The sequence below is a fragment of the Mustela nivalis genome (assembly GCF_964662115.1).
Source record: "Mustela nivalis genome assembly, chromosome: 6".
Taxonomy (NCBI): domain Eukaryota; kingdom Metazoa; phylum Chordata; class Mammalia; order Carnivora; family Mustelidae; genus Mustela; species Mustela nivalis.
This window is the reverse complement of record NC_139025.1, coordinates 100,377,520-100,393,809: the sequence shown is the minus strand read 5'-3', so window position 1 is coordinate 100,393,809 and position 16,290 is coordinate 100,377,520. Positions and strand designations below refer to the sequence as shown.

Below are 16,290 nucleotides of genomic sequence, written 5' to 3'. Positions count from 1 at the left end.
AGTGCAGCGAAGGCTCTGGTTGGGGGGTGTGGTCACCGGCCTAACCTCCCCCTGCAAAGAGCTTCAATAGCCCCATTGAACGGGGAGGGCAGGAATGCTGAGCTGGCTGGTGGGGCCTGAGTCAGCTGCAGGGACAGCTTGGCTCTGGGCCCTGGCACATCCAGTCGGCCCCCTGTGAAGGCAGAGGGGCAGGGATCCAGGCCCCCCTACCCTTTCTCAGCCTGCTGGGCCACATTCTACTCACCTTAGCCTGGGAAGCTGGAGGTGGGGGTGGCGGGGTGGGGATCAGCATTTGCAGACCCCCTCTTTGTGTCCACCTCTCCGTGCTGTCAGAGACCACTCGTGGCAGAAGGTAAAGTTGGTTTTTCCACCTTATCTCCTCTGTTTGGGCCCTTCATTCATTCCTTCACTCACTCGCTTAATCCGGATTGCTTGCTGGAACACCCTCCCTGGAGGTTCAGCCCCTCTGGCTTCCCATCCTGGCTGCCCGGGTTCCCCATTGTGACTGCCTTCATCCCATTCACCTGGCTCCCCTGCCTTTAACTGAGCTTCACCGGGGCTCTGTCAACCGGGTGCCTCTTTGACCTTGGTTGATTAATCTCTTTCTTGCCAGAGAGGAATGGGACTTGGCCTGTGCCCTCTGGGGGTTCGAGGTCTGGTGGGGGAGGAAAGCTGTGGATGGATGGAGGGAAAGTGGTTCTAAACACCGTACGGGGTTGGGGGACAAAGATAAGGACTCTAACGGAAGGAAGGACAGGACACTGTAGAGTCTCAAGGAGGTGCAACTGTCTTCACAGGGAAGGGGACATCGAACCTGACACTTGAAGGCTGCAGAGGTGTTGGTTATGTGGCATGGAGCCAGGAAGGCATGGGAACAGGCAGGGGAAACAGCCTGAGGAAAGGTCCTGAGGTATGTTTGGGGAACTGGGAACCTGGTATCTTTTCTACTCTTGTATCTGTCATGCAGTGTCCAAGCAGGCAGAGCTGTGTCCTCAGGGCGATCAGGTCTCTGGACAGGCTACCTGAGTGTCCATCTCCCCTCTGGGTAGTCTGCTGTGGCATCCAAGGCCAGTGATGTGCTATTTGTGCCAGGACTAGTGCCTGCCTCACAGAGCTCAGGGCTCTGGGGACTCTGCTTGCTGGGCTGAGGTAGGCAGGATACATAAAACTTTAAGAGCTGATGTCATCTCTGAAAAATGCCCCCTTCCTGCAGAGCCAGGGGCTCAGTGTTTGTGTTGGAGGAGATGGTCAGCCTGGCATGGCTGGGGCTGCTTGGGGGCTCTGTCTCTACTGTCCTGCTCCTGTTCTCTCTCCTTCCACCAGCTGGGAGCCTGGCTCTGGCTGGAAGGACCTGCACCTCACCGCTGGATGACTCTCTACCTATCCCCTCTTCCTCTAGTCCCAGGCTGCTTGGGTCCAGCCTGAGGTCTGCAGCAACCAGGCCAGGACCCTGCCTTTGCGTCTGAGGTCCCTGAGGGCCGGGCCTGGCTGCAAGCAGGTGTGTTGGGAGAGACAGGTGGCCTTTGGACCCGTGTAGCTCCTCCTTTTCTCTCCCTAACAGAGACTATGGAGGTGGGAGCCCTTTGCCAACAGCCTCTGCAGGATCCAGCACGGAGCCCAAGCTCTGAGACTTTTAAGAAGGGACTTGCCCCTCTCTGGGTCTGGATATGGGAGAGGCCCAGCTCAGCCTGCCCCATAGCTCAGGACCCTTCCAAGCTAACAGAGGGGCTGGAGTGGGAAAGACACTGGAGATTCAGGAAAACAGACCCCTGCCTCCATGTAGCCAAGAAGTAGCTGTGGGATCCAGTGACAGTGACTTTCTCTGGGACCAAGGCTCCCTATCTAACAAATGAAAACAGGTCTCTCTCGGTCCTCTGGCTGGCACTGTAGGGCCTCGCAATTCTCTTCCCTGGCCATAGGGGCCAGTTTTTCCCTCTCCAAAGAGGTCTATAGACTCCATCTACCACCACCCCTGGCCCTACGGCCCAACTCAGCCTATTCAGCCCTGACCTGAGGGGACCAGTCCCAGGAATCAAGGTGCAGTGTGACATTGGGCCACCCATTGCCCCTCTCTGGGCCTTTGTTTCCCCCCCCCCCCCTGTAAAAACAAAGGAGTCCAGGGGCCCCGGGTGGCTCAGTGGGTTGAGCCTCTGCCTTCAGCTCGGGTCATGATCTCGGAGTCCTGGGATCGAGCCCCGAGTCAGGCTCTCTGCTCAGCGGGGAGCCTGCTTCCCCCTCTCTCTCTGCCTGCCTCTCTGCCTACTTGTGATCTCTGTCTGTCAATTAGATAAATAAAAAATCTTAAAAGAAAACAAAAACCAAAAAACCCCACAAAGGAGTCTGGCCACTAGTTGTCTGGTCTTCCTTAGCTCTGGGGTTCTATTAAAGAGGTGATAGGCTATTTTCAGGTTGTCTTGATTTGGGCTTCGTAGGAGGCAGGGAAGCTGGTCAGAGCAGTGCTGCTGATGCTGGGACGGAGGTGGGAGGTTTGCAGGGATGACGGTGGGGCTGCTTTGCTGGAGCACCTCAGGAGGTTGCGGGGTGTGTGTGTGTGTGTGTGTGCGTGCATACACGTGTGTGTCCAGGGAATGTTGGGGGAAAGAGCCCACCTCAGGGAGTAGATCTGTCCAGGGGAGCAGGAACACAGGGCCAGGAGTGGGATGCTTGGTTTATAAGGCGCACTCTGGGCCCAAATCGGACTTCCTTTGGAGGCTGGAGTAGAGAGGCAAGTTGTCTGTGACAGGCCTCTAGGGGAGGGGTTTGGGGAGGAGGGTGGAAGGGCTGGGGTGAGTGGCTCATGGAGCAGAGAGGGTAGCGGTTAGGCTCAGAGAATCTGGAGGCAAATCTAACTTTGCTTCTCAGCTCAGCACCGGGCAGCTGAGTGTTACACACACGTCCCAGAACATCTCTGAGCCATTTTTTCATGTATAAATGGGGATACATGCTTCCCAGCATCACTTAAATGTTAAAAGGCATGATAGACATGTTTTCTGCGGTGCCTGGCAGGGAGAAAGGCCCCAGTAAATGGTCTTGTCCTCAACACTATTATGTTCTCAAGGCTGAACCCCACATAGGGGGGTGTTCTGGGTGAGGCACAGTGCCTGGTGGGCTGACCAGGGGTTTCCATGATCTGAGGGCTTTGTTTGTTTGGAAGATGCCTAAATCCTGCCATGCTGTGGGCTCTGCAGGGGCCAGGCCCCTCTGTCCCCGCTGAAGGGGACCTCTGCGTCCTAGAGCCCCACTCACTACCCACGGTGTGGACTTGGAGGGCGGCTGCTAGCTTGGGCCATGAGAACAAAACATAGGGCCTTTTGCCTTCGGGTATGGATGGTTAATGTCCATAGTCCACTTCACTTCTTGGAGTGCCCAACCTTTTATCATAAAAATGTCCAAACATGCAGGAAAGTTGGAGGAATTGCACATTTCACACTGTGTGTCCGCTGAATGTCTGCTGAGGCTCTCTTTTACTTTGCTTTGCTTTATCCCGGTCTCCTCTCTGCCGGCCAGCCAGCCAGCCCCTCTGCTTCTCCCATGCCTTTCCCAGTAAGGTGCCAATGCTGGGTCCCCATAGCCCTAAACACTTCATAGGCATTTCACCAACTATATTTGTTTCGGGCTCTTTTCTCTTTGAGGCAAGATCTGCTCCCAGTGAAATGCACGCATCTCACATGCACTGTCCTGTGAGTTTCGACAAAAGCAGTCGCGTATTGCCAAACCACCACTTCCCGACTCTGAGTCGCTGCATCCTCTGAGGGATTTGGGGGAAATTCCTGCAGGTCTGAAGAGTGGGAATCCATGCCTTGTCCTGCTGAGCTCTGACCGCTTGGAAATGCTGAGCTACATCTATGGCCCGCCTCAGCTTGTGCCCAGAACTTGACCTATACGTTTCTGTGTCATCTCACTCGCCCTTCCCCTGATCTCCTTGCCTGTTATTTTTAAATCCTGAGGTATCTACAGCTCTGCAAGCTGGTTCTCAGATCCTTTTTCCTGGAACAAGACCAAAGAAGTACTACATAAATAACCATATTGGAATCTGCAGGAGCTTTCAATGGTTTGTGGTATCCGAATATGGGAAATTGAGGCTGTTCCAGTATGTTTGGAAGGAATCACCACACCCAGTACGTTTGGAAGGAATCGCCCCAGAGCATGGACCTGTGTGTATAGTGTGCATGTGTGTATAAACACACACACACACACACACACACACACACACACGAATAGTCTTTGTGGTCCAGATGCTGGCACTCACTGTGAAACTGCCAATTCTAAACCCAAAGGGGCCAGGACCCTTGCAGAGGTCAGCACCTGCAAACAAGTCCTAATGATGATGGCTGTTCTGGAACCAGGCTGCCCGATGGGCCAGCCCTTCCCTTCTGCAGAGCTCTTTGGCTTAAGCTCATCTGCTGAGGCTCCCTGGGTCCTGCCTGGCATTTTCTCCCCCAGCTCCACTCCTGGGGCACCTTGGGGCCAGCTGTTGAAGACCCCAGCTGAGCAGGTTCTAGTTCCGCGAGGGTGGAGAGAGTGAGGACTGGAGTGGGGAGAGGGGGAGACTCTCCGCAAAAGTGGGAGAAAAGCCTCCATCCCTTTTCCTTGCTCTGAACCTTGTCGGGGTCTGTCTCCCATAACCTGCATCACCGACCTCACCTCGTGTTTACTGAGAAGGCTGTTTGATCAGAGTCTGTCTGCACTAGACTCTAATCTTGTCTACTTTCATTCACGAGTGACTATGATTTGTTGAAGGAATGAAGGAATGAAGGTGTTTTGGGTTTTGCCTTCCTCCCCAACATGGAGGGTGTGAGAACAAGTTCAGGGGATCGTCCCTGGGCAGGAGAAAGCCTGGGCTGGGGATGGTGTCCTTGAGGATGGACCTCAGGGCTGCTTAGAGAACCTCATTGGGGAGGCGGCACCAGCTTAGGAAAGGGGAGCCTAGGTCCTTCTACAGGGAGCATGTCAAGGAACGATGCTGGTGACTCCCTCCTGAGGAAGAAGTACCCATGAGACCCAATGATGATGATCTCAGAAAGTTTCTCGAACAGTAGCCAGGGTGCCAGTGAAAGATTCTTCTCCTTCTTCCTCTTCTTCTTCCTCCTCTTCTTCTTCTTCTTCTTCTTCTTCTTCTTCTTCTTCTTCTTCTTCTTCTTCTTCTTCTTCTTCTTCTTCTTCTTCTCCTCCTCCTCCTCCTCCTCTCCCCCTCCCCCTCCTCCTCCTCCTCCTTCTTCTTCTTTCTAAGGTTATTTATTTTAGAGAGAGAGAGCATGAACAGGGGGAAGAGGGAGAAGCAGGCTCCCCGATGACCTGGGAGCCTGACATGGGGCTCGACCTGGGGTTTGCTCCTAGGACCCTGGGATCATGACGCAATCCAAAGGCAGATGCCTAACCGACTGAGCCACCCAGGCAGCCCAAGACAGTGGAAGATTCTAAGGCATGTGTGTGTGTGTGTGTGTGTGTGTGTATAGTATAAAAATAATATATGTGTAAAAATATATATAACTTCTAAGTTTAAAAAATTACATAGAAAATACCCCAATAGATTCACATACAAAACAATGGCAACCATCCCTGAAATAAATGGAACAAGAATGGGTTTCTCCTAGTCCCCTTCTCCCACTGTCCCTTCTGAGATGCCCATTTCCGACAACTGGCCACATCTCTCCCTGTGTTTCCTCTGTGTTTTCGTACAAATTAGGTACCTATATGTATAGGTCGCTTTGATTACTTACATCAGAGGAGATAGATAGGTAGAAGTGTTTGGCAGCCTGCGTTTTTTTCTTTTTATAGTGTATGTTGGTGATCTTTCTGGATCAATGCACCCAGTGCCAGCGTATTTGCTTTAATACCTTCACGGTGTTCCATTGGATGGATGTTCCCTAATTGATCTAACCAGTGCCCTGTGGGGGAACTTTCTTTTTTTTTTTTTTTTATCATTAACACATTTTTTTTTAATTTTTTATTTTTTATAAACATATATTTTTATCCCCAGGGGTACAGGTCTGTGAATCACCAGGTTTACACACTTCACAGCACTCACCAAAGCACATACCCTCCCCAATGTCTATAATCCCACCCTCTTCTCCCAAACCCCCTCCCCCCAGCAACCCTCAGTTTGTTTTGTGAGATTAAGAGTCACTTATGGTTTGTCGGAACTTTCTTTTTTTCCCAATGCTTTGCTCTCACCAAGAGCACCGCAGTGCATGTACCTGTACATGTAATTTCATCCCTGCTTGTGCACGGGATGCACAGTCCTAAAAGTGGAATTGCTGAGTTAGTTGTGACTTTGATGGGTGTTGCCAGCTCGTCCTTCATTAGAGATAAGCCTCATTCTTTATAAGCAGTTATACTCAGTGTCAACATTTAACCAGCGTAACTAGAGAGAGATGAGAATGGAACCGTGGCTCAGTACGTGGGAGCCAAATTGGCCTGTGGCTGGTGGCTGGGGAGTGACTTGGCACATGTGGGGAGCTCAGTGGTGTATTTGCTCCAGCTAATCCCTGAAGAAACCATCACTGGTCCAGAGCCTTACAGTTTACAGAGTGTATTTCTGTGTCTAATAAGTCTCCCTTAACCCTGTTGAATGAAGAAGGACAGTATCACCTATTTTCTTTTTTTTAAAAGATTTTATTTATTTATTTGACAGACAGCGATCACAAGCAGGCAGAGAGGCAGGCAGAGAGAGGAGGATGCAGGCTCCCTGCTGAGCAGAGAGCCCGATGCGGGGCTCGATCCCAGGACCTGGGACCATGACCTGAGCCGAAGGCAGAGGCATTACCCACTGAGCCACCCAGGCGCCCCAGTATCACCTATTTTCATCCCATTCTGTGGATGAGTAAACAGAGGGTTGAAAGAGTCACACTCAAGGGACCAGCAGGCTCAGACTCTGAGACTCCAACTTTCTGGCATTTTTCTACCGTTTCAACTGCTTTCTCCTTTCTGTCCAGGTCACTTCCTGTGTCTCTCCACTCTTGCAACCCTCTCTACACCAAATCCTCCCCAAGTAATGCTGCTTTCAGGATGAATCCCCAAGCCACGTTCTCAGACTCCAGCAGACCCCGGAATATGTAATGAGATGAGAGCTGGTAAGGACCTGCTGGAAATACACCCCCGAGCCTGTCCCTAGGGTGAGAACTGATGGATTCTTTTTTTTTTTTTTTTTTTTTTGACAGAGAGAGATCACAAGTAGGCAGAGAGAGAGGGGGAAGCAGACTTCCCACTGAGCAGAGAGCCTGATATGGGGCTCGAGATCATGACCTGAACCGAAGGCAGAGGCTTAACCCCTGAGACGCCCAGGTGCCCCAAACTGACGGATTCTTATTGCTCAGACAGGCTCAAGGACAGATGGTAGGAGCTGGGCTTCTTCTACCCAGCCTCTTTGCCCTCCAGGGCCAGAAAATTCATTATTTAAGTTTGAAGAATAAATAATTGGTTGGGGGGAGATGCATAGGTTAACCCACGTGGGGAAAAGCAAAAGACCTAAGTTATAAAGGTACTTCATCATGCAGAACCCGTTTAGGTTTTTAGTGTGTGCAGTAGACCCTCGAACAATGCAGGGGTTAGGGGCACTGACCCCCGAACAGCCAAATACCCATGTATAACTTTTGACTCAATAGTTAATAATAGCCTACAGTTGATTGGAAAGCCTTAGCAATAGCATCAATAGTCAGTTACTCCACATCTTGTATGTTACATGTGTTATATACTGTATTCTTATAATACAGTATGCTAGTGAAGAAAATGTTGTTAGGAAAGTCATAAGGAAGAGAAAAGAGTGCTGTTCTGGGTTTACTGATACTGTTTACAAGATGAATAATCTGTCCATACCTACCTACATCAGTAGTGTCTTACGTGATGCAAAGTGCTGTAAATGTTCGATATACCAATGTGAGGCACCAAAAATGAAAAGATAATGTCTGATCTGTGCTCATGTGCATAAGGCTTGATAGATTTTAACTTTGTAATTGATGTGTACTTTACGGTAGACTAGTATCCACATCTATTTTATGCATTCATGACATACCTAACTTTCTTAATTTTTTTGATATTTCTAGGCTACTTGGTTCAACCGATGTTTCTCAAATTGCCACAAACTTCCAAAAATGTTCTCATATATTTCACTGATAAGAAGCTGTGTATAAATGCAGCCACATTGTTCAAACCCATGTTGTTCAAGGATCAACTGTAAATGTGTTTTATATATATATACTTTAAAAGATTTTATTTATTTACTTGACAGACAGAGATCACAAGTAGGCAGAGAGGTAGGCAGAGAGAGAGGAGGAAGCAGACTCCCCACTGAGCAGAGATCCTGACTTGGGGCTCGATCCCAGGACCCTGGGATCATGACCTGAGACAAAGGCAGAGGCTTTAACCCACTGAGCCACCAAGGCGCCTCTGTAAATGTGTTTTTAACCAATTTCTTCCCACCCTTTTCCCTGTCGTATTTTCACTCAGACGTGACCGCCCTGGGTATCCAGTTTTGAATCCTGTTGTCTTTGTTTCACTTAAGATCATCCACATGTCCCATATGCTTTATGGTAGGCAGCCTCTAAGATGGCACCGGGTGATCTGGATGGGGTTCCAGACACGCTACCCCAAAACGAGGCACCTTGCCATATTGAAGAGTTTAAGCTGAGTCTGAGAAGACAGCAGGAGCAGGAAGATCACTCTGACCTTCTCTCTGCCCCTCTCCCCTGAAACAAGTCAGAAACGCTCCTGAGAGAGATGCCCTCCCCGTCTGGGAAGAAAGGGCCACCATTATCTGCAAAGACAGAAACACCATGAAGAATCTGAACAAACAGGTCTTGCTAAGTTTCCCCCAGTTTACTACATTCTCTGACCCATCATACTCCTATGAAGGAATGCCTGCCCACTCTTCATCATACCTAGCATAGAAATACTCAGGTCTGTTTTTTCTGGTCTTCATTTCCTTAGGAAGGCTCCCGTGTCATATGAAACTTATATTAAATACATTTGTATGCTCTTCTCCTGATCATCTGTCCTGCTCAGTTTAATTTTCAGAGCCAGCCAAGGACACTGAGGGGGGAGGAAAGCTTTCCCCTGGTATTCACATGCTAATGTAACCCTCTCCTCTTGAACCTGGGCTTGACCTAGTGACTCCATTCTAATGAACAGAATTAGAATTAGAGTTGAAATATTCTAATAGAATTAGGATGAATAGAATATAGCAGAAATGAGGGGAGGTCTCTTTCAAGATCAAGTCACAGAGGCCTGTGTGCCTTCCAGGTTGTTCACTTGCTCTGAGGGAAGCCAGCCGCCATGTTGTGGGCTGTCCTGTGGAGGGGCAGTTGAGGACCCTATGTCTCAAGAGCCAACAAGGACCTGAGCCACCTGAGTGACCTGGGAGGTGGATCCTCTCCCAGCCTCGCTTTGAGGTGGACAGCAGCCTCCTGAGGAACACTGACCCAGAGGCTCCCAGCTGAGCCACAGAAACTCTGAGATAGCAAATGCTTGTTAAGCCACTCAGTTTGAGGGTAATTTGTCTCTCAGAAAAATTTTCCTTTTGTGGCTGTCTGGGCTGTGTTTTACCTCTCATTAATACAAAATTAACTTTAGTATATATCTTCCTGTGCAATGAGTCTTTTCCAAATGTAGCATTATTTCCAGAGGGTGACTCCATCAGGGAGACGATGGAGGTCAAAATTAAGACATGTATAATTTTCCATCAACATCCCCAAGTTGCTGTCCTCCAAGGAAGGGGTGACCGAATGGGGTCATTAGTAGTGCCCTGGTCCCCATTTCCACACAGCTTTAGCCAGTACCTTCCTTAGTCTTCCTGATGAACAGTGTTTCCAGCAGCGATCAGGTAGTAATCAGACCTTCCCCGCCTACCTCCCATGGTCATTGTCCAACCTGAAATCAAAATCATGTCAGTCAAAAGTCACCTGGATTCCACATGGTGCTCTGTAAGACTGGGAGAAGATATGGTTTTTGCTTAGAATCACAGGACTTCTTGGAGCTCTGCTTATCCCAGCCTCCTCCATTTTATAGGAGAGGAAGCAGGGGCTCAGAGATGGCCACGGGTCATCCGCTAATTCATGGCAGGGTGAGGACAAGGTAACCCAGGTCCGTTGCCTCCCTGCTTCAAGCTGTTCTTTTGGACTCAGCTTCCACCCCTCACATCGCCTGAACCAGATCGGCAGAACTGTAGGTCTCTCCTGCATTCCCTGGGGATCCAGAAAATTCGCACATTTAAGAGAAGCTCACTCCAAATCCTTTCTCCCTTTGCTGCTCCGGCTATCCGACAATCCCCTTCCCTCATTTCCACTCCTCCTGTGGCTCTCCCCGGCTCACGCCTGCATCTCAAGGCTGGTTGGCCCTTTGGCTCCAGCCTCCTCCTCTCTCCAAGCCCCTCTCTTAGGCCATGAACCCCAGCCCGATTGTTTCCATGCCCCTGTCCCCACAGCCAAGAAAACAGGAAGTGTCTGAGTCACCCGTTGTCCCCTGGGCTTTGGCTGTCTGGGCTCGAGTTCTGGAGTCAAGGAAGGACAAGTAGGGAAGAGGTTGGCTTCACAGATGACAATTGTCTTGTGGAGCCCCAAAATGAAAAGATAATGTCAGTTTTCCAGCACTGCCTTCCAGCCTAGCGGACCCCAAATAGCCCGTGGGCTAGGAATCTCCCCAGCTCTTCTTGGGATAAAGGTAAGAGCACTACCTCAAGGTTTGGAGTTGAAGAGTTGTCTCTCTCCCCGCAGCTATGGACCCTTGGGCTTGTCCGGTGGCTCTCAAGCTTGGTTATTTATTAAAATCACCCAGAGTGTTTTAAAAAAGACTGAACCCTGGGCTCCAGCCCCAGAGATCCAGGTTTAATTTTTAAAAGCTCCTCAGGTGATTCCAAAGTATAGTCAGGCTTGGGAAACCGCTCTCGGAGCCTCAGTTTCTCTCCTGTCCCATAGGGCTCATGATGCCTACTTTCCACAGCTGCTGAGAAACAAGGTATCCTCGGTGTGTTCAGGCACATTGAAAGGTAAAGCACTAGTGTGAGAAGTCTTTCTGTGCCCACCTGTGGGAAGGCTTGGGTGGAAGTGGGCTACCCCGAGGGTTCCCTTGGTCTCGAGAACCCAGGTCAAGATGGTAGTGGCAAGACACCGATGAATGTGCTGAAGAGCACAAGCAAAGCCTGTTTCCCGTTCCCCAGTGGCTGCGCTCCAAAGAGCCCAGCACCTGGGCAGAGGAAATGCAGGGGACAAATAGCAGGTGTCACTCCAGGCCTGGCCCCCAATGAGCTGCTGGTCCAGTGGTGGAGAAGAGCAGGCAAGCAAAGGCTCCAACAGACACAAGGCAGAAGGATAAAAGCGTTCCAAGAGCAGATAAAAGCTGACAATGAGATGCGTTCTCCCTGGAGGAAGTAAGGAAGACTTCCTGTAGGAGATGGCATCTACACCAGGGGGCTCATGCAGGGTCTGGGAACCCCAGACTGAGGGAAATGCAGGAACAAAGGCAGAAAGGTGGGAAGGAAAGTGCATTCAAGACTTCCCATGGCCACCTGGGGGCAAGAGAGAGCCGGAGAGGACAGGAAAGGCAGGAGGCCAGTCATCTGGGCAGAGGCCAGCCTTCCCTTCCAGCCCTTTTCCCTTGGGAACACAAGTATATACTGTATGATTCCATTTATGAAGTAGTACATTTATTTTATGGCATGATCTGATCATATTTCAAGTATCTTTTTTTTTCAAGTGTCTGTTTTTGATATTGATGGTTTCTGCTGGCCCTTGGCTACGTTGTCTTGTCACCTGTGTGCCTTTTTTTTTTTTTTTTGAATTTAAAATTTTAAATTTAAAAATTATTTATAAATTTATTTAAGTTGTTTTCTTTTTTTAAGATTTATTTATTTATTTGAGAGAGAGAGCATGAGCAGCAGGAAGGGCAGAGGGAGAAGAAGAGAGAATCTCTAGCAGACGCCCCGCTGAGTGCAGAGACTGACACGGGGCTTGATCTCATGACCCATAAGACCATGACCCGAGCTGAAACCAAGAGTCAGACACCACCCAAGTGCTCCATTAAATTTCTTTAAGTCTTTGTACCTGGTTGTTTTTGATTGTAGGTTGAACATTTGTTTGAAACGTCACCTTTGGATATTACTTGACACCTGAAGTGATGTCACCATCCTTGCGTTAGGTCCTTCCATTAGCATCTGCCAGGCACCTGGGGCACTGGCAGTCTCGGATCTCGGTAGTTCAGTTTTCCAGCCTAAGACTTCGTGCCCCTCCCCACCCCCTGTTCCTCGGGGAGTTCAAAGCCAGAGTATAGAGCTTACAAGGGCCAGTTTGCTTCTGGGTCACCTTGACTCTGAAAGTACAAGCCTTTGGATTTCCCTGTCCTGAATGGGGGCTAGGTTCCAGTTCTGTGCCCTGACTTCTCTTCCTTGACCCCCTCCCGGCTCTCAGAGGCTCTGCTCCGCTTCCTGGTCACCTTCTCCTGATTGGCCAACTCCACTGTGGCCTCCCGCTGCTGGTCTCACTGGCCAGGCAATTTCCTGATATCTTGCTGGCTCTTTGATGCTTTTAAGATTACTTAATCTCTCGTGGCCAGTTTTTCTAAGTTGCCTTCAGTAGCAGATCTGGTCCAGACATCTGCCTTTAGTGAAAATAAAGATCCTCTTCTAATTTGATTCTACCATGATTGTGTTCCTGCTTAATTGTTTAATCCTATAATTGTACCTCTTTCTCTTTTAAATAAAAAAGATTGATAGTCAACTACATATACTTACTTGCGTTTTCTAACAATACAAAAAAATGTTCCAAACAATAATACCAAGATGAATTAAAAACAGGGCATGAGCCCCGCACCCACCTGATGTGATTTGTCCTGGGTCTGTGTGGTTCTTTGGGACCTCACTCCCTTCTATCCTCAGGCTGCTGGGGCTGTGCCCCAGGGCCACATCCTTCTGTCGAGGCTATTTCTTTCAGAGGAAATAAATCTGGGGGCACCCTTCTAGACTTTAAATTTAGTTTTCAAATCTTATTCTAGTAGCATTAAATTTTAACAATCTCCTTTGAGACATCTTTGAATAAGATGGCCATGGGAAGTTTTTTTTTTTTTTTTTGGCCATAGGAAGTCTTGAATGCACTTTCCTTCCCACCTTTGGTCCAGTTTATAAACTTAATCAAACATATTAAAATATTTTATTTTATACATATATACATATATATATTTTTCCCCCCACGCCCAATGTAGGGCTTGAACTCACAACCCTGAGATCAAGAGTTGCATGCTCTATTGACTGAGCCAGCCAGGTGCCCCTTAAAATATTTTAACCTTTATTCAAAAATTAGACTTCTTATTCCAGTAGTCTAATTTCTGACTGAACCAACAAGAGCTTTCGTCCTCAGTATTAAATAATCTTTATAAAACTGTCAGTTAAACTTATAAAAAAATAAGAATTAAATAATAAAGATCAAAATATGGTGAATTTAAAGTTCTCTTACATGTTCTAATATGATGCATAAACTCATAGGATGCTCAGTTTAAATTATTCAGTTATATACGTTCAATTAATAGTTCTAAGGCTGTTGCTCTAAAAGACCACATTACCTTATCTACAAGCATTATAGAGTAACAAATACACATTGTTTACCTCAACATAAAAATACCAGTGTCAGGGTCAAGTAGCCCACATCCTTGGGTCCAAATGTTATACACACTTCCCAGATCTTCTGGTGCAGTTTCCTCCCAAACAGGCAGCCTGATTGGTTTTTGTATTTGACACTTAAGCTAGGTGTGATAGGCAGGATAAGATCCTCCCTCCCCAAGGGAGCCGCAGCCTCATCCCCAGAACCTGTGAATATGTTACTTTACATGGCAAAAGGAGACTTTGCAGGTGTGATTAAGGTAAGGTCTTGAGATGGGGAGAGTAGCCTGCATTATCCAGGTGGGCCCAGTGTAATCACAAGGGTCCTTATGAGGGACAGGGAGCAAGAGAATCAGAGAAGGAGGTGATAGCCAAAGCAGAGACTCGAGTGATGTGATTGCTGGCTGAAAGGGAGCCAGGAGCCAATAAATGAGAGCCACCTCTAGAAGCTGAAAAAAGGCCAGGGAACAGATTCTCCCCTAGAGCCTCCAGCGGGAATGCAGTCCTGCCAACACCTGGTTTCAGCCCAGGGAATGTCATCTGGGACTTCTGACATCCAGAGCTGTAAGATAAGAAATCTGTGTTGTTTTAACCCACTAAGTTTGTGGTAATTTGTTACAGCAGCAGTAAGAAACTAATACAGTATATAAATATAAATCTTCACTTAATCCTAAGATTTCTGAATTCAGTATCAGCCTAAGGTATGCAAAATCCATTCCATTGAATTTTAAGGACTTTTTAATGATGGCAGCAACAGAATTGATTATAAAGATAAAAGGAAACTACACAATTGTGTTTGCCCAGCACCCTCCACTGGAGATGGGAAGCTCTGTTCCTCACTATCCCTCATTCCGTGTGGCTACGAAGTAAACACTTACTGAACATGATTGTTTGGTTTTGTTTCTAATCAGACAGATTCATGTTCTACAGTGGACAGTCCTAGCTTCTTGGAATGTGTTTTCTGCAGCTACTGGGGCTTTTTGACATTCAGACACCTGAAGACCATTGTAGACGCCATTTCTATCAGTGATTATATGAGACAGGTCCCCAGGACATGGGGGGTGACAGCCGCAGAGAACAATCATGATGTGGTGTGGTACGTGCAGGGACAGCTAGTCGTGTGGAACCTCTTCCCATCACAGAGGAGGGAGGGTGGGAAGGGTTGGTCAGGGCGACCTGGGACACAGCGGCCGAGAAGGGACAGTGCACGGACTGAAGTTGATGGCTGGGAAACATGAACAAAAGATTGCCATGTCTTGGGGACCCTTGGTGGGGAAGTGAGGAGACCCAGGCTGGAGCTGGTGAGGATCCCTCTGGAGCCTAGCCCCTCCATCAGTGTGGATTCACGCAGGCTGGGTTTCAGACCCAGGCCTGTCTGTGCCTCAGTTTCTTCATCTAAGCAGTGTTATTCATGGTAGAACCTTCCTCTTCACTGGGAGGCTGGAGGCCCCTGGAAGGGCAGGGAGGACAGCGTATGTTTAGGGAGGTAAGTCTGACTCTAGCCAGTGGAGCCACTGGGGACCTGTGCCCCCTCACTTTCGAGGACATCCTTTGTCTGCTCTCCCCTCCTCAAGGCCTGGGCCCAGGCCTTCACTTGCACTGATGACAAACCTGGCAACCAACCTCCGGGGAGGGGTATGTGGGACTCCAGACTAAACTGGACGGATCAGAGTCTGAGGGGGTGACAGCTCTGGGAATCTGATCCCCAGGGACTCTGGAGCCTCGCTGGAGTTCATAACAGACTCAGAGCTTGAGTCTGGGTCTGCATAGACTGCCCCTGACACACCCCCTTTCACAGTCAGGCTCACGCTTCAGGCCCAGTGCTGGTTATAGTGTTATTCTCCAGGTCTGCTTTCCCCACGGTGTCTTTGGGGTTTAGACAGAATGCCCAGTTACATCTTAATTCCAGATGAGCAACTTTGGCTTTTTTTGTTGTTTTGTTCCAAGATTTGCATGGGACATACTTACACTGAAAATATTACTTGTTGTTTATCTGAAATCTAAATGAACCAGGCATCCTATATTTTACCTGCTAACCCTACTGCCCAGGCCTGAGGCATCTTTCCTAGCTGTTGAGACACGCTCGTGCCCCCGGTGGACACACTGATGTTTCTGCCTCTGCCTGGGAGGTTTCCCACCTGGGCCCAGAGCATCACTGGCGGAAGTATCCAGCGAAACCTTGCAAGGAAGGGGTGGCTGCCTTGAAGAGTGACTGGGAAGGAAGCCTGGAAGATGCCCCCATAAAGCGGGCCAGGCTGAGAGACGTGCTTCTAGGCTCTGACTCCCTCTAGGCTCCCATGGAAGGGGGAGAGGGTAGACACCACCGCTGCCCTCCCCTGCCGCCTGCCCACCCCTCTGCCCAGGTCTCCAAGATGGTGGGAGGGCTCAGAATTAGTGATGGTGATTCTGGAAGTAGTTCTGGAAACCGACAGGGCAAGACAAGGAGGGATCCAGATGGCTCTGACATTGAATCATCTAATCCAGACCGCCTTTGGGCCTGTTTCCTGGGGAGAGGGGCTGCTGGCCTGCAGAGGGCGCCCTCGCCCCACGGTGCCGGTGGTGGTGGTGGGAGAGACGCGATGAGTCTAGAGTGAAGTTCAGGCCCAGGAGAAGGACACCCACCCAGGTCAGAGGCTCATAGTCTGTCAGATGCCCTTTTTAACCATCCTAAAATGAAATTCACACATATTACCACCACCCAGAGACAAATA

The 16,290-nt window shown here is 49.0% G+C and overlaps 2 long non-coding RNA genes across 2 annotated transcripts in view; one reads left to right on the top strand and one right to left on the bottom strand.

Annotated features, from left to right (window-relative positions):
• The first annotated feature begins 110 nt into the window (after nt 1-110).
• Nucleotides 111-16,290, top strand: part of LOC309867912 — a 42,730-nt gene continuing 26,550 nt past the window's right edge. The window contains exons 1-2 of the long non-coding RNA XR_014313396.1: nt 111-352; nt 798-910. This is a non-coding gene — a long non-coding RNA (uncharacterized lncRNA). The remainder of the gene's footprint in view (nt 353-797; nt 911-16,290) is intronic.
• On the bottom strand, nt 8,253-10,861 carry LOC309867909. The gene is made up of 3 exons (XR_014313392.1): nt 10,667-10,861; nt 9,774-9,864; nt 8,253-8,752 (listed from the first exon to the last, which is right to left on the bottom strand). It is a non-coding gene; the product is annotated as an uncharacterized lncRNA (long non-coding RNA).